Source organism: Molossus molossus, unplaced genomic scaffold, assembly GCF_014108415.1.
Source record: "Molossus molossus isolate mMolMol1 unplaced genomic scaffold, mMolMol1.p scaffold_m16_p_14, whole genome shotgun sequence".
Lineage (NCBI taxonomy): Eukaryota > Metazoa > Chordata > Mammalia > Chiroptera > Molossidae > Molossus > Molossus molossus.
Genome location: NW_023425349.1, coordinates 90,101,107 through 90,119,053, shown reverse-complemented (window position 1 = coordinate 90,119,053; position 17,947 = coordinate 90,101,107). Strand labels below are relative to the sequence as shown.

General features: G+C 56.7%; 1 protein-coding gene across 7 annotated transcripts in view; it reads left to right on the top strand.

The window, feature by feature from the left end:
• The window catches only part of SEMA4D (semaphorin 4D), a 110,832-nt gene that overhangs the window by 53,014 nt on the left and 39,871 nt on the right, over positions 1-17,947 (top strand). For 3 of the 7 annotated variants that reach the window (XM_036260734.1, XM_036260727.1, XM_036260728.1), the window contains exon 3: positions 12,452-12,515. The exons of 1 other annotated variant lie outside the window; for it this stretch is intronic. The gene's annotated coding sequence lies outside the window, so the exon portion shown is untranslated. Of the gene's footprint in view, positions 1-2,722; positions 2,874-12,451; positions 12,516-17,947 lie in introns of those variants that run through there. 3 more of the 7 variants (XM_036260729.1, XM_036260730.1, XM_036260732.1) reach the window with 3 other exon arrangements.

Below are 17,947 nucleotides of genomic sequence, written 5' to 3'. Positions count from 1 at the left end.
GTGCTCAGGACGAACTCTCCCCCTCAGGGGTCAGTTCCTCTGGGGAACGTTATTATAGAGAAATCAAAACGTGAAGCTCGAAGGGGTGACTTGTTATGGCTTGGCGGGTTAGACAGCTCCCCGACAGCTAGAGGCTTTGCGGCGCAGGCCGTCCTGTGGTGGATCGTGGTCACATTGCTCACATTGGCAGTTGCTAAGTGGTGGTAGAAATGACCCACACACTTGGAGGTCAGCTCAGTCATATAGCTCAGAAGCCGGGGGCGGAGGGGTTGAGAAGCTGGCCCAGGTCACACAGCTAGGAAGGGGCCCAGAGCTCGAGACCGGGCCCTGGGCCTGGGGTCCCGTCTGATTTGTGTCTCTCTTGGGCAGGTGAATGGACAGGTCAGACCTCGACAGAACAGGGCAGCACAGGCGTGGGGGTGGGCACGGTAGACCCACAGGGGTGAGACGTGAAACCGGGATCGGAAAGTGCGGGGCTGGCCTGGCTGAGGGACAGAAGGACTGCACTGGGGCCCGGGGGACTCGGGGTACCGTCCCCTTTATTGCGGGCTGGCCTGGGAGGATTGAGAAGACTCAGAATCTGGGGAAACTGTTGATAATTGGGAATACATGATGGTTTTGTAAGAAAAATACTGAAAAGGAAAGAAAGGAAATACAAAAAAAATACAAAAGAAATTAGAAGATACAGGAGGGTCCAAAGATGTTTTTGTTTAGAAATTTTAAAAATATTTTTAATTGGTTTTTTAGAGAGAGAGGGAGAGAGAGGAACATCGATGTGAGAGAGAAACATCACTCTGCTGCCTCCTGCACGCCCCCCAGTGGGGATCAAGCCCACAGCCCAGACATGTGCCCTGACCAGGAATCACACCGGGACCTCTCAGTCCATGGGACGGGGCTCCGTCCACTGAGCCACACCGGCCGGGCTAAAGAAGATATTTAAAGGTGCCCTGAAGCCCCCCGTGCAGCACTGAGCACTGCTCACACCTGGTGCCCCTCTTCTGCCTCTGATAGGTGGTCACCACTCTGATAGGAGGTCAGGTGCACCCACAAGCTCACCTGTGGAAGTAGGTAGTGCCACCCTGCCAGGAGCAGGGCTTGAGCGTGAGTGCTGGGTGCTCGGAGCATGTGCCGCCTCAGCCCTCTGGGCACGAGTGGTCCTGACTTCTTTATCTGAATAAGCTGGGGTTCAGGTGCTGTCGTCTCCTGCAGGTAATCCCCTTGTGTCCATCCGTAGTTGTCAGCAAGCACGGACTTGCTGGTGTGTGCAGCCCTGGAGCATTGTAACATTGTTATGGATTCAGCCAGTTCCTGATGGGCACGCCCAGATGATGCACCTTTACTGTTCCGCGACTGGAGGTAGACATCCGGGGCTGGGGGACCGCCAGGGCCAAGGGAGCAGCTGGCAGACCTGGTCAGGCCCTTCTGGAAGGCCTGCTCGTCCCCGAGCGGTGACTTCTGCGGGTCTTCTCCGTCTGGGGAGACCCGTTCATCGGGCCTGCCACTGGCCAGGTGTGGGCTCTGGCCGGGGTGGGCGCTCTGCAGCCAGGTGGCAGTCAGCCCCCAGGGGACCGCTCCTCCCCAGTGGTGGGGTCCCCCTGGGGTATGAATATCAGAAGAGAGTGGGGCTCGGGAGCTGGGGTGGGGTGGGCTGGGCAAGCTGGAGCGAGCACTTCGAGCCCTGGTTTGCAAGTTGAGAGAGTACTGCAAAAAACCCTCCGGTCTGAGACTCTGGGGTGTATGTCCTTGCCTCCGAGTGGTCCCCCTCCATGTGTCTTAAATGTTTCTAGAACCTTCTGTCATTTGTGGGGCCTGTCCTGGGCGGCTGAGCATGAGCATCTTCCCTTGCGGGGCCACCACTCAGTGCCCCCTCTGATCACAGGGGAAGCAGCCCCTTTGGAAATATCCAAACAGGTGTTCCAGTCAGAGTGTTTAATGAGGCTTCGTTGTCCCTTATGTCTGAGGTACTTGACATGGAGGAGGAACCTGGAGGGCCAGGTGCTCGGGCCATGAAGCTGGCCACTCCTCACTCACTGTGCAGCTCAGTCTCGTGAATTATTTCATCTCTATGCTTTTTGTTTTAAGCTGGCAAGGAGAAATGAGCAGTGTGCACTCTTGACGGGCCTGCAGTGTGACATTGACGTGGCCAGGCGGCCCTCCGACTTCTGGGAGGGTGTCTCCATCCTGCGTGGAGTCGGCGCTGGCTCCGCACCGGGAGGCGGGGGAGGTTTTGATGAGAAAATGGGTGTAAGTGAGCTTGAGGCCCAAGTGCGTTTAGCAATTTGGTGGTCCCCTGGGCCAGGCCCCCGTAGGAGCCCAGATGCAGCCCCAGGGAGCAGTGAGGGGAGCTGGGAGCCGGCCCTGGTCAGGAAGCAGGTTTTGGACATGACCCTTCTGCAGTTGTGGCTTCTGGAAGTTTCCAGGCCGTGGTGTCCTTGTCGGGGATGATGTGGTACTGGTTCCTGCTCATCGAGTTGCTGCAGGAGTCTCTGTGAGGGCAGCAGTCCCCGGTGCCCTCGGGCGCCTGGCTCACCCCTCTTCCCACCCGCAGGGCTGTGGCTGTGGCGAGGGGAAGTCTGTGCCCCCAGATGTGTCTCCCTGGCCTCTCGGGGGACGAGCAAGGCGAAGACTAAAGGAACCAGAGGGGGAGGGCTGGCCTCCACCGGGGCTGGGGCGTGGCTCCTGGGGGTGCAGGGACTGCCTCCAGTCCCAGTGAGGCGCCTGGTGGTGATCTCCTCTCAGAAGGAGCTGGGGCCACCCTGCCTGTGGGTGCTTCCTGGGCCTACAGGGAGACTTCACCCTGGACCCCTGCGTGTCCTCCCCCAACCCTCCCAGGCTGCATGTGGGCTTCCAGACGCAGAGCTTCTGGTGATCAGGTGAGGGGCAGGCACGGAGGGTGGGCCCAGCCAGCCCCACGGAGAGCACATTGACTCTGACAAGGTCAGACGTAAGGATGAGCACCCTGCTTTTCTTCGTCACCCCATGGCGGGCCAGGTTCAGTCTCATTTTCTGCTCTTCTGGGAGGCACTTCCTGTCTTGGGGCACCCACCACCCGCGCCTGGAGGTCAAGCTGGCATGAGCTTGGTCAGGTCCCAGGGCAGGGGGAGGTCCCACCCGTGTGGGGAGGAGATAGAGGGCCAGACAGGCCGGGAGCTGTCGCCTCGGCTTCCTCCTGTCTGAGGGGCTAGGGCTGCAGGGGTTCTGGGGACCGCGGGGTTGACATTTGTGCCGCTGAGAGCCCTGCTTGCACCCGGCCGAGGACTCCCTGCCTGTCCTCTGCGGCCCAGTGCCCCCGGGATGGCCACAGGTACGGCCTGCCACACTCGGCCCTCCGTGGGCACTTGCAGACCTGGTCCACATCCCTGGCTGTGGTCGCATGCAGGGGCTCAGGTGTCCCTGGCAGAGACGTGGCTGGGCAGTGTTGGTTGGCACTCAGTGAGGAGCCCAGAGGGAAGCCAAGACCCTGGGGTGGCCCCGTCCTGACCCCGTGACCACGAGGAGCATAAGGAAGTGCCCTTGCAGGAAATGGCTCCTGCACCCACCCAGTTTCGTCTGGACCTCGTCCTGCCCTGTGGTCACAGGGAAGCAGACGTGCTGGGAGGGGCCTGGCCGGCGCAGGCCTGCAGGCAGAGGGCCGTCCCCAGGCACGCTCGCGTCTGCCGCCCACCGAGGGGCCGGCTGCTGTGCTGGCTCTGCCTGCCCGGCTGTCCCACGGTGGCTGCCTGCCCGAGGAGTGCTCGCCTCGGTCCCCCGCTCCTGGGCCTGGGGGCGCCGGCCGCTGGATGGCAAGGCCGCACTGCATGCTTGGGGCACCTGTGCTCGGGAAGGCGCAGACGCCCGGCATGAACGCGGTTGGCACTGGAAGGGAGGGTTTGTTTGTGTTCCTGCGACACCCCCACTGCCACCAGCAGAGAGAGGTGCCAGGAGTCGGGGCAGTGAGTCGTGCAGTGGGGCGGCCTGGGGCCCCACCTGGCGGGCGGCACAGCCAGCTGGGGGTGTCCAGGTTCCGTTCTGCGGGGAACCAGGCCTCCAAGCTGTGTGGCCTTCCACAGGACGGTGCAGTTTGAGACGTGTGCACACGCCCATGCCTGTCAGCTCCATGAGCCCGACCACAACGACCCGAGAACAGATTAGCGAGAATGACTGCCCGCACTTCCTGTGAGGCGCACCTGCCCTGCCCGAAAGGGTCCCGAAATGGGGAAGCGGAGCCCTGTCCTCTGGCCGGCACGGTTCCAGGACCCACATTTGAGGCTCTTTCTTGGGTCTCTGACTCCTTTCCTCACGTCCCCAGTCACTGGGAGAGGGGGCCCAGTGTGCACAAGGGGGGGGGTGCCTGAGGCCTGTCCTGGCTGGGCACCTGGCGTAACCACGCCCCGCACAAAGGAAGGCGTCTTGCCTCTGTGCCATGAGCAGGGGCTATTGTTCTGGCCAAGATGAGTGCTTTGCAGGGGCAGTGGGCAGGGCCCCAGTGGGGGCATGTGTGAGAATGTTCTAGAACCTTTTAGGTTTTCTAGTTTATTTGGTTCCCGTGAACGGTGAGGACTAACGCTCCTGGCTGGAACTCAGGCGACCTCTCTGCCTCCATTCCTAGCCTCTCCCTAGCGGTGGTGCCCAGTTGGTGCCCAGTTGGGGTGCCCTCAGCAGGCACCCCCACCTGGAGGATGGCCTGGTGGCAGTGTGCCAGCTGCTGCTTTCCTGAGTCTCACACCTTCTGAGTCTCTGGACCAGGACACAGGGCTCCGGCAGGGACCGCCCCAGCCCCTGTGGGATGGAAGGACAGCCTCCGGGGGCCCTGAGGATGAGGCCCGGCTCGGGGAGCAGGTGCCGGTCACTAGAGCTGGGGCTCAGCTAGCAGGGGCTGTGGGAGGTGGGAGCCTCTCCCCATGTGGACCACAAAGCACATCCCTGGAATCTGGGTGCTCGGTGGCTTCCCTTCACGCTGGGACCGAAGCAGAAGCTACTCCCAGGCTCCTTCATGGCATCTGGAGGGATGCGGGTTCCCGGATTCCACACCCTCCTGAGGCCGACCTTCCCAGTGTCTTCTGCACCATCTTGGGATCAGACAGGCCCCTCGAGTCGGGAAGCCATGGCTGTAGGTCGTCTCCTGCCTCCCAGACTCCTGGGAGGAGCCACAGCGTCTCGGCCTGGAGACATCTGGAAGGGGGTGAGCCTCGAGGGCAGACCGAGTAGCCTCCCCTGAGGTTCCTGGAGGTGGTGCTTGCCAGGGGGTGAGCCTCTGCTGGTTACGTGGAAGGTACGAGTGATCGAAGTTCTGCTTGTACGCGTGCGTGCAGATGGTTGGACAGGAAGGTTCTCAGCGGCAGAGGCCGTCCTGGGGCCCCGGCCCACTGTGAGTGCACCGGGGAAGCCAGTCCACCGCCCACGGGGCTGCTCGGCCCTGTTGATGGGTGTGGACGCTGCGGTCCGACTGCAGTTCAGAGGCAGCACCGTCTCGGCTGCAAGGTGCTCAGCCAGCACCGGGCTGAGCTGGCCTTCCTCGAGCTCACTCTGGAGGGTGGACGCTGGGAGTCAGAATAAAAGGTCTGTGCAGACAGTGTGCACAGAATAGGGAGCAGCCAGAAATCTAACACCATACCGAGCTGGGAGTTGGCACGAGGTGACAGACTGGGGACCGTCCTTGCTTCTTTCTTTTGTTTTTGTGTTTGCTAATCCTCCCCTGAGGATATTTTCTCCATTGATTTTTAGAGAGAGTGGAAGGGAGGGAGGGACGGGGAGAGAGAAATAAATATTAATGTGAGAGAGACACATAGATCAGTTGCCTCCGGCACGACACCAGCCAGGCCAGGGATCAAACCTGCAACCCAGGTACATGCCCATGACCGGGAATCAAATCCAAGACCCTTCAGCACGCGGGCTGACGCTCTAACCACGGAGCCATGCCAGCCTGGCGCACGCTCTCTCTGTCCTGCCAGGAGGGGCGTGACCGGGGGCCTTCACGGGCACTTTTCCTGAGCGTGCGGTTTCTCTCGGCCGCGTCCCGAGAGGCCGAAGGCTGGGCTTTGTGTTGGCTCGGGCTGGGCGACCCAGGTTGGATGACAGCCTGTGGCCAAGCTGGCTCACTCTGTACCTCTGCTGTGTAGTTTCAAGGAAGGAAGAGAGAGTGGCATTTTGTGGTGTGGAGACTTTAAAATAATCCTGTCTCGGGCCTGGGCTTGTCGAGGCTCGAGGCCTGTCCACCGCTGCAGCAGAGAGGACATTCCTCATCCCTCTGCAGCTGCGCTGGGTCTGGGGACGCGGGGGACACGTGGAGGGGCCATGAGCACGGGATGCAGGATCCTGCCATAGGTGCCCAGAGTACAGTCCTGAGCCAGCCCTGGGTTCCACCTGGTTCTGGGCAGGTTCTGTGAAACCTCCGCCACCTGGCAAAGAGAAGGAACCACCATTTCTGAAGCACCTGCAGTGGGGCCAGGGCGCCCCTCGGCTCTGCCTTGACTTCCTGGAGAAGGAAGGGTGGGGCCGCTGCTGGGGACACCTCTGGAGACAGAACTCCGCAGGGAGCGATTCCTGGCCTGCTCACTGCGCGCCCACCCCCAGTACCGAGGGTGGCCTGCAGGGGATTGCAAGACGCGGGAGGGGGTGTCGCAGCCCTGGCCGTGGTGCTAGACTGGCTCCTGTGTTCTGTGAGTCTCTTTCTACTTGACAGCAGTCCCTAAAACCTGTCCCCTCAGGGCTCCGCAGGGTCCAAGGTGCCCTCTTCCGCTTGCTTCTGTTAGGACTTGGCCTCCGTGGCTGTGACTCTGGTCAGTCCTCTCTGCACTGGGAACCCCATCTGTGTCGTGAGGGCGTGGTGCCGTTTTGTGTGGCTGTTCCTGTTTCATTTAAGTCCACTTCTGCAGCATGTGTGTGTGCTTTATGAGTCCCCAGTCATGCAGCTTTGTCCCCAGGGGTGAGCTGCATTATCCACCCCCTGGGGGAATTGCCGGGAGGGGTGGAGGGACTGAGAAAGGTGGAGAGCCAGAGTGGCTGGGGAGCTGGAATAGCTTAGAGAGGCAGTCGGGGTTCAGGGAACGGTTCGGGAGGTAGGATACCTGGGGAGGTGAAGAAACTGGGGAAGTGGCTGGGGAGGTGGAGTAGCTGAGGGGATGGAGGGGCTGAGGGAGTAGTTGGGAGAGCATGAGGGGTTGGAGGAGTAGCTGGGAGAGATGGAGTAGCTGAGAGAGGTAGAGGAGCTAAGAGTGGCTGGGGAGGTGGAGTAGGTGAATGGGTGGAGGGATTGGGGGAGTAGCTGGGGGAGGGGGAGGGCGACCTGTTCCAGCTCGCACAGCTGGGCGGCACCAGGCCTGAACCTGGGCAGGCTGGCCTCAGAGCCCACATCTGGCCAGGACACTTTGCTGCCTCCCTGGTAGGGGGAGAATAAACACAAGCTGAATTTTAAAGCATTGAATTGAATGGCAGGAAGTATAAAAAGTGTGTGTGCTACATGACTCGATTGTGTTTTATAGCCGACAGCGTACATGTACGCCTTTTCAGAAGTAGCTCAGCTAACTGGAAAAACTAAGGTTGATTGAACGTAAGTCATGGAAATCGTGTAGATGAGTCGCAGCAGAAGGAAGCCAGCCTGTCACTGTGGTGAGTCAGAGTCTCGAGCCTGTCTCTTGCTCCCCAAGGACAGAGCCTTATGACCCTCTCACCGCATCCTCTCTGGGGGACACCCAGACCTCTGCAGATAGGCTCTGCGCTCTGGATTGAAAGCCTGTCGGTCAGGCTTTGCTGGTGGTTAAAATCAGTCTTTAAAATGAATTTTAAGTTGGAAATTGGCAGTGATCTGAATTTTCCAGCATTATCCAATTTAATTGGAACATCACGCAGCCATGAAATCTTGCTTGGGAGCCTCGGACAGGCACGGGACGATGCCGCACGCAGAGACACGCAGGGGCCTTGGCAGGGCTCGCTCCTGCCAGCCCACACGCAGCAGGCGCTTGCTGCTTTTCTTGGACTCCAGGTGTGTTTCTGCTTCCTGTGTCTGCACAGCTGCCCCTCCATCCCGCACCGGGCGCTGTGGGGTCCGCGGCCTGCCTCCCAGGCCCTGCGCACCCACACGTCGTAGCCCCGCCCTCCAGAGTGGTCACAAGTGAACTCTCTTCTGTTTGTTACTGAGAAGGATGAGTTCCCACGAAATGGCAGAAATGACCGGAAAGGCAATTAGTTAGGTCTGTCTGCTGTTCAAAACTTCCATTTTAACGAAATCTGTGTCGTAAACTTCAAAACAGGAATTCTACTTAGAGTCATTAATTAATAACGTAATTACAGCCCTTTTTTTTGAAATGGTCAGAAATGTGCTCTGTATTTTCCAAATTTTTTATGTTTAATATATCTTTTAAAAAATTTTTTTTATTAATTTATTTTTGTTACAAATGTTTCTCCTTTTTCCTCCATCGATACCCTCCTCCCGACCCCCCCCCCCGTCCCCAGCATTGTTGTCCATGTCCATGGTTACGCAAACATGCATCTAAATTCTGTGGTTTGTCCCCCACCACTTCTGAGGTTTGTCAGTCTGTATCCTGTTTCTAATACATCTTACTTTTTTTTTTTTTTATAAGGTTTTTTTTTTTTTATTTTTTTTTATCCTCACCTGAGGACATTTTTCGATATTTTGTTCAGATAGAGTGAGTGGGAGAGAGAGAGAGAGAAACATCGACGTGAAAGCGACACATCGAGTGGTTGCCACCCACACGACCCAACCAGGGCCGGGGACAAACTGCAACCGAGGTACGTGCCCTTAGCGGGAACCGAACCCGGGTCTCTCCGGACCGCAGGCCGACGCTCTAACCGCTGAGCCAAACCGGCCAGGGCAAATACATCTTTCTTTTAATGTCAAGTTTAAAATAACTTAATTTTGAAACTACACGGTTAAGGCAAGAATTCAAATAGAACTAAAATATAAAAATAGTGAAAAATGAAATCCACTTCCACTCTAGACCAGAACCTCTCTCTGGTGACTCACTGCGAGCAGGTCCTGGATTAAATTCTGATCTAATTAAACAGTCCTTTTGATTAAATTATGCACATAACAGCTGGTCACATACCATGTGCCTGTGCAGATGGAACCTACTGTATGATACTGTTGAGAGCCTTAGTTTTTCCTGGGCTAACCACAGTGGGGGACATCCTTCCGGCTCAGTGGCTGCTTTATTTGTAACATCCACACGGTATTCCAGCCTGGGGTATGCCCAATTCACATATCTGTAAATGGACTTATACACAGTACACATGCGTGGGTGTCTCCACACACATACATGTTCACTCACAAACACTGAGGGACTTCTAGGTGTTTCCAGTTTTCCTGTTGAATAGCCTCGCGTCGGGTATCTTATATGCAGGTGGGGCGTGTCCACACTGATCCCTGGCAGAGACCTGCTGGGTCAGAGGTCTTGCAGATGTTGCTGGGGGCCACCAGGAGGTGACCCAGTGCATGGGGTCTGCTGTGGCCACTCATCCCTGCATGTGATAGCAGCTGTCTTATGCTTCTCTTCTCAAAGGTGGGAGCTGGCCTCTGGCTATAATGTGCAGACCCACCCCCCCCAGAACAGGTGGGGTGGAGTGGCGATTGCCATTGAGGGTCTCCATTTCCCTGGGCACCTCTGGCGGGAGGGGGGATCCTGAGCTGAGTGAGGAGATTGAACAGAAAGGGCTTGCGGTCTCCTCCCAGTCCCTAACCGCAGTGTGGCTGTGGGCTCAGGGCCACCTGGGTGCTGAGCCTGAGCTCCCTTGGGCAGGAGGACACTTTGCCCGAGGAGTTAGGTGGGCTGGCAGCCAAAGCCTGCTTTGGTGTCCTACGGAGTCTCCTTAGCAAAGGTGCTCAGGTAGCAAGGCACTGCCGATACCTGTGCAGACTTTCGATCCACACTCTGCTTTAAGCTCTTCCAAGGTCACTCAGGGTCTCAGAACAACCAGGTGTTGTGTGCACTATTAGTATGCCCACCTCCTGCGTAAGGGAGCAGAGGCCCAGAGAGGCCCAGACACGTGTCCAGGAACACACAGCTGGTGAATGGAGAAGCCAGGTCATGCTTATCACAGAGCCCCAGAGCCTCATGACACCTCCCTTCTCCTGGTGCGGAAGAGAGGACCAGGCTGCGGCCGGGGTGGGGGCCTTCAGAGGGGGAGTCACAGCTGCAGAACTCAATGGTGCCGATGTGCATGAGGCCCTGTGCCTTGTCAGGAGTGGCCTCGGGCATGGGCGTTGGGGCTCCCACACACCCCTGCACGGCTGGGGGCGTGGGGCCTGGTGGGGGGGTAAAGGCCAAGTTTCTCTGTAGGGAGAGGGAAGCATTTCTTTTCTGATTGAATTGCATTCCGTTATTTTGTAAATGGACCCTTGCATTCTTTTTAGGTACCGTTATAAGACGTTAGGAGAAACCTCCTGGAAAGGACGTGGTTAGTAATTGTATGAGGAACATGCATGTTGCCGTCTTCGGTGTTAAGTATAGCTTGTGGGGTTCTGCTTTGGGAAAGAAGAAAAAGTGCCTGGTGAAGGCTGCAGACGGCCAGGGGCCGAGGCCTCCATGGTCGTCTGCAGCCAGCAGTGTGAACTGTTACCTGGGCCCCTCGGGGCCAGGAGCGGTTTGGCGGAGGGGAGATGTGGAGACTAGGCTCGGGGGAGGGAACCGGGACACCAGGGCCCAGCACACCGAGGTTGAAAGTGCAGACACACAGACCCCTCACCTGCTGTCCTGCGTTCGTCACTGTGGAATTGGGGTGAACAGGACACGTGCTTACCAACCACGACTCTGGGCTTTCACTTACTAAAGTGGCAAGGACATTGCATTTCTAGAAGAAAGACATTTTTCTGTTGATAGTCCTTAGTGTTCGTGTTGTCTATCTGCACGTATTGTGCGTGAATCAGCCTCTTTCCCGGGACTCAGGAAGGGGATGCCGTGCCTTGCCTGCCCGTGTGAAAACCCCACAGTTGGTCAGGTTGCCGTGTGTCCGTCCGCTAAGCCAGCGCCTCCCCCAGCGCTGAGGTAGACGGCGTGGGCTGTGTGCTGAGTGGATATGGCCTCGTCCAGGGCACTTCCCTGCCGGCTCAGACATGGTCATTTTTGCTGATACGTGGCCGTCAGAGGCAGCCATGGCTGCAGAGACCCAGACTCCGTCTTTGGAAACCTCCGCGGGTCCTGGGGCATCCTAACCATTGCCACCTGTCACTTTGGGGTCTCGTTTGCTCAGGATTCGGAGAATGTGTTGAGCCCCAAGGGACCCCGGGTGACCCTGGAAATCGTACGTTGTGGGTGGACATGTAAGAGCGGGGTGCACGCTGGTCTCCTGCTGTCAGCGTGCTTGGCCCCACTCCTTGGCGGCCATGAGGGAGAGAGGGGGCACCAGCGTGTTCCCGGGGAACTCCTCCTACGTCTCAGCTATCTTCAGAGAAATGACGAGAACTGCATATGCTCTTAAAGCGAAAGAAAATACTACTCCAACTACAAAAAGTGCTAGAGTTTGATTCCAAGGTTTAAAAAATATGTTGGGTCCGGCCGGTGTGGCTCAGTGGCTGAGCGTCGACCCTGCACCAAGAGGTCGCTGGTTGGATTCCCGGTCAGGGCACAGGCCTAGGTTGTGGGCCCGATCCCCAGTGGGGGGCATGCAGGAGGCGGCCAGTCAGTGTTCTCTCTCATCAATCTTTCTATCTCTTTCTCCCTCTCTCTTCCTCTCTCTCTAAAATCAATAAAGGAAAAAATTTAAAATAAAAAATATATTGGATCATTTGCCACCATAGAGGGGTCAAGTTCAAGCGGCTGCCTACCTCCATTAGCCCTGCACAGGCCCTGGCTTCCCCGTTCTGATTCTCTGCAGAGTCGTCGGAGACCACTAGACGGGCCCCTGTGTCGAGGGCTCCGTCCTGCCCTGCAGAGGGCTAGCACACCCCATAGAAGTGTGCAGCTTCTGGACATTTCTCCACACAGAAATGTGGAGATGCTTCTGTTGGCTTACAGACAGTAAGCAGAGCAATCAGAAACAAAGAAGAATGGGAATCTAAATAGATTCTTCGGGAAATCATTTTCTCGTAAATAGTTTATATGTATCTCTGCTCTCTTCATTCCCTCACACCTTTGGGTGTCAAGGAGGATGAGTTCTAAAGGACACACCTGAAGTGAATAGACAATCGTGGTCCTTTTTTGATTAATGACTGCGACTGTGGCTCCTATCTGAATGGCTGCTTTTGCGGGGAGGTGGTTGGGGACCAGCTCCTTTACCTGGGTGAGCAGCCAAGTTGCATATCCTTTGTGGGTGAGCAGTTGCACACTCATTCCTTCCTGTTTGCACAAGGGCGTGGATGCCACACTGATCCTGGGTCCCAGTCAGCTGCCAGGGGGTCCAGGGTTTAAAAAAAAAAAAAAAATTACAGCTTGCTTTGTAGTGGTGTTTCAGACGTGATGCTGAGTTCACCTGGATGGACAGTCAGTGCTTGAATGTGCTTGTTTCCCATTCTTTCCAGAGCGAAGGTTTCTGAAGACTTCATCCTAGAGACGATTGGAAGTTTTGAGAGGTACAAGGTACAGGTAAAATCACTTTTTTCCCTCAATCGATATCCAGTTTATCCAAGTTGGCGCCTTAGGGAAGCTTCAGTGAGATTCGGAGAAAGTTGGTTGTTGGCCCCTGGACTTGGCCACTGGCCCTCGGGTTGGCTTGAGGTGGAGCCCAGAGGGCAGTGGGTGCTGCGCACCTGGACCTCCGTGGATCACCCCCCCCCATTCCTGCCGTGCTGCCCCCTCCGCCCTCCGAGCTGGCAGCTCGGGGTGCCTGGTCTGAGCCCTGACGTGTCCCCTCTTCTCTGTGGGGTCGTCTGTGAGGGCTCTCAGTGTCATCGCGCCCTGGATTTAGGGTCATTTTAGTGTGGGTTGGTTAACACATGGTCCACCACGGATTTCAGTTTTAGGGGAAAGAGAAACGCCAGCTTAATTTGTAAAACAAAAGGAAAGACTCCATCTCTCCTTGGTCCTCGCCGACACTGTCGTGAGCGTGGGCAGGACTGTGCGCTGTGTCAGCCGTCTGCGGCCACAGGTCCTGGGCATGCGTGCGGGCACGGCCTGTGCCCGCGGGGTGGGCGTCCCGATGCAGCTTCACTTCCGGGCACCGGGCGCTGCTTGCACTGGCTGAGCTGCCGGGCCGGCGGCACGGTTTCGTACTGGTGTGTTCGGTCACTGCATTAACTAGGAATCCTCAGCCCTGGCGTTTATGACCCGAGGGTTTTTCCTAGGTTTTCCTCCTAAATCAATCGTCTTTGGATCTTGCTTGCTGAGCCCGTCAGTCTACAGGGCCTGGTGGGGTCCCACTGCCCCAGGTACCCACCATGCTCACGTCCTCCTCGGCACGTGCCTGTCATCACTGCTGGTTGATTCATGGTGGATTGGTTGGGGGGGTCCCTCCCCCGCCGCCCTTTGTACCCTTCCCAGCTCCCACGAGCACGCACGGCACGCACTGCATGCACGGCGGACACGTGCTGGGTTTGGGGGCGGGAACAGGTTGTGGCGTGTCGGGTGTCCTGATTGGCGAGTTTGCCCTGCAAGGTGGCCGGAGGGGAAAGCAGGCGTCCCAGGAGTGTCCTGGGTGATTTTTGGCAGTGTGGGTTCAGCCCACCTCCAGGTCTGAGGATGGCCCCATGTAGCTGGAGTGCTGCTCCCAGGACCTGTTCTCAATTCTGGGGAGACTGCGGTTGAAACAACAAACTCTTTGTTGTAGGCGGATGACACAGAGAGCTCCTGAAATCCATCCTGATTCCAGGACAAGGCCAGTTCTTTGAGGTGGTGACATCAGCACCATAGCCAGGGTTGGGGGAGGGGACCAGGGTTGGGGGAGGGGACCGGGGTTGGGGGAGGGGACCGGGGTTGGGGGAGGGGACTGGGGTTGAGGGAGGGGACCGGGGTTGGGGGAGGGGACCAGGGTTGGGGGAGGGAGACATGAAGTGGGGGAGGAGACATGGGGGGGCAGCGGTGGAGGTGGGGAACATGGCGTTGGGGCCAGTCTGGGGTGACATCAGTACGACATAGTCTTTGGTGGCTGTCTCGCTCTCCTCCCAGCTGGGAGGGTAGGCGTGGGCAGGTGTGTGCCCTCCACTGGCCTGGCCACAGGGCCAGGAGGGGGAGGGAGCTTCAGCCATCGTGTCTTTGTATGAAGCCTGTAGACAAGAGCCTGAACAGGCGGCCCCAGCATTGTCCACAGCTGTCACCTGGGGTCCCCTTTCACGGGCTCCCTGGGGACTCCAGCGAGGGCACTTACAGCACAGGGAGCGTCCTGTTGCTGACAGGAGCACTGACGCTAATGTGTGGTAGTGAGTGGTAGTGAGTGGTGTGCCCTCTGTGACCCACCCTGCTGCCCCAGACAGCTGGTCCCAGGAGGGGAAGCCAAGGCATGAGGCGGGTGTGACAGGCCCCAGAAAGCACCCGCAGTCCTCGGTTCCTGCCTCCCTGGGTCCCAGCTGGCCATCACTATTCACAACTAAGAATGCAACTCCAGGTCTCAATTTTTATGCTGATTAGAACAGACTGCATGCATACCACACATGCATGTAAACACACACATGCACGTGTGCATGCACACACAGGTACACATGATCATACAGACGCAAACACTAATATATACACATGTATGCACAGATTATCATGTGTCATACCTTACAGATGTGCACACAGGTGCACACATATACAAAAACTCAGGTGCATACATGCACACAGGTGCACACGTAATGTATGCACACAGGTGTGTGCACACAGACATGCATGTACTAGCCCTTACCCTGCTGCTTGCAGTTTGCTGGGTAAGCCTGTTTTCTCTACCACAGCCCCTTGGCTTGATTCAGGGCCGTGCTGGTGGGACGCTGCCATGTGGCTGGCACTGAGTGATGGCATGTAAAGTGGGAGTGTGCACGCCTCATGAGCCAGCACGATTATGTGTAGGTAATGGGAGGGACATATGTGTGACCCTGTCTTCCTGATGGACCCCTGTCTAAGTGTGAAAGGCAGGACTTCACACGGGAAGGCACAGTGGTGGTCCTGATGCTCGGCTCCCCACAGGACACCTCCATGTCTCAGACATGCCTGGGAAAGCCAGCAGAATGGGCACTGCCTCCCTTCGAATATTATCTTGATTCCTCATGCGACGTCCCCCAGTGATTGCGAAGCCAGTGCTGCTGCAGGGATCCCCCTGCCTCTGGCTGTTCGTGTGGATTGTTTTAAAGACCTCTGGGCAATGCTTGTGGGGGGAGGGGAGCAGGATGAGGAGGAGGGTGTCTGGGGGGGAATAGGAGAAACATCTGCAACAAAAATTAATTAATTAATGGGGGACAAAAAGACCTTTGGGGATGAGAGGCGTCTGATTGAGGCCATCAGGAAGCTGGATGGAAACCCGTGCCTGCTGGGGCGCCAGAGTGCTTCTGGAGAAGGAACCGCTCCATCTCCGTGAAGGACGGCCGCCGGCTCCAGAATGGCAGTGTCGGGTTGGTCCAGGCCAAGGGTGACAGCCAGTTTGGGCAGCTGCATGGCCAGGAGATCCCGGCCCCCACCGGCATCCTGGTGAGTCTGTCAGGGCAGCACTGCCTGCCTGGGAGCTGTGGTCAAGAAGGCCGGTGTGGCTCCGTGGCTGAGCGTCAACCCTGCACCAAGAGGTCGCCGGTTTGATTCCCGGTCAGGGCACATGCCCAGGTTGTGGGCCCATCCCCAGTGGGGGCATGCAGGAGGCGGCCCATTGATGTTCTCTCTCATCCATGTTTCTATCTCTCTCTCTCTCCCTTCCTCTCTCTCTCAAATCAATAAAGGAAATAAACAAACAAAAGAGAATTCCCCTTGAGGTCCATTCTAAACTTCTGCATCCGGGTATTTGGTCTGCGAGACGTTCTGCCGCTGGGCCTCGTGTGGTTCTCTGCAGCTCCAGCCTGGGTCTTCTAACTGGGATGTTTGCATTCCCCAAGCCTGCCCCCCCCAGCAGGGACCACATCACGGGGACATGTGCACTGAGACCTCTGCAAGTCCTTACTGTGCTGTGAAGGAAATAAAGCAGGAGGGGATGGGGGTGGGGCGGTCTGCAGGGATTCCCTGGGCAAGAACATTCTAGAAGAGAGAGCAGCATGTGCAGAGGTTGGGGGATGGAGGGTCTGGGAGGCCGGCCCCTTGCTGGCCACTCTCTGAGCTGCAAACTGTGTTTTACACTCACTCCCATGCTGCTGTCGCTGCCTGAGCATTAATTTTTTTTATTTTTTATTCTCACCTGAGGACATTTTTCCATTTTTTATTCAGATAGAGTAGGAGAGAGAGAGAGAGAGAGAGAGAGAGAGAGAGAGACATGCATGTGAAAGGGACATATCAAGCGGCTGCCTCTCACACAACCCAAACAGGGCTGGGGACAAACTGCAACTGAGGTACGTGCCCTTAGCGGGAACTGAGCCCGGGTCTCTCTGGACCACAGGCCGACGCTGTAACCGCTGAGCCAAACCGGCCAGGGCCCAAGGATACTTTTTTTCTATTTATCATCAGATAGAGTGGGAAGGAGGGAGAGAGAGACGGAGAGAAACATAGATGTGATAGAGAGACATCAACTGGCTGCCTCCCACACGACCGGACCAGGACCAGGGCCGAACCGCAACTGAGGTACATGCCCTTGGCTGGAATCGAACCCGTGACTCATTGGTCCGCAGGCCGACGCTCTGCTGCTGAGTCAAACTGGCCAGGGCGAGCATTGATTTCTTCTAACAATTTAATTAATTTTTATCAGCGTAATTAATGCACCTGATTTTAAAGTGAAGTTCTTACACTGCTTAGGAGAAAGAGTATCATCCTCCAGTCTCGTCCCGTTGTCCCTGGGACAGACAGTGAGCTGCAGTTTCAGTCATTTGGGGTGTTTTCCTTTAAACGGCTTCTGCTGGTATCTCCTGATTTTTCTCTTTTGGATAACAGTGCGATGGAAGATGAGGATGGGGTCCCCTCCCTCGTCCCCACCCTCCCTGTGGCGTTGCTGCAGATTTTGTGATGGGCCATGTCAGCGCCGGTCAGAGCTGTGCTGTGGTCAGTACGAACTGGTTACATTTCCTTCCAAGTCCCACTTCCTGCTTTCCCTGGGATCAGCGACTGCTTCGTCTCGAGTGTGTAAACTTTGTGTTCTCTGTGCGTGTTGCTAACTCAGCCTCGCTCTGCCCGACCCGTAAGCCCGTGTTCCAGCACACAGACCCGTGGGAGCTCCGGGTGCTCCCTCCTGCACCCTCCAGCCCCCGGCCTCCGCGCGTGCACCTGCCTCCCGCTCCCCGGCTCGTCCTTCTCAGGGAGACCTGGGAAAGCATGCCCTTGTTCTGGTGGAGCGTATCCTTAGGTAGCTTTCTGAGACAGAATGTGAAGGAGATGAGGATGTTGAGAATTTCCACGTTTGATGCATGTTTCCTGCTACACTTGTATGGTTGATCATTGGTCTCGGTACAGAATTTTAGGTGAGAAATCATCCCCCTTTGGGATTTTAAAGGCATTTTGCTGCCTCCTGGCTGTCAGCGAGGCTCTAGAGAGGTAATGGTGTGGGACCTGTTTTCTCTCTGCCAGCTTCAGGAGCTCCCTTGTCTCCTAGGTTCTCGGGGTCGCTGGGACGGGCCTGGTAGGGGGACTTTTCCATTCATTGTGCTGCTTGACGCTTTCGCGTCCTTGTGTTCTGGACATTTTTCTTCTGTTTATGATATATAAATAAATTCTTATATATTTTTGTTATTTTCCTGATGACCCTCCTTCTCTCTCCTGGAACGCCTGTCAGTTAGGGGCGGGTCTCCTGACTCCATCCTCCTGCCTGCGTATCTTTCTTCTCCATTTTCGTCTCCGATGCGTTGCCCAGCGTCCAGGAAACCGCCCAGTTTTACTTTTCAGACCTGCAACGTAGTGTTTCCTTTCTTTAATCAACATTTTAATCTGTAAGCTCTTACTTACGTTCTTAGGTTGTGTTTCTCTGGGCCTTCCCCCCTCGCCGG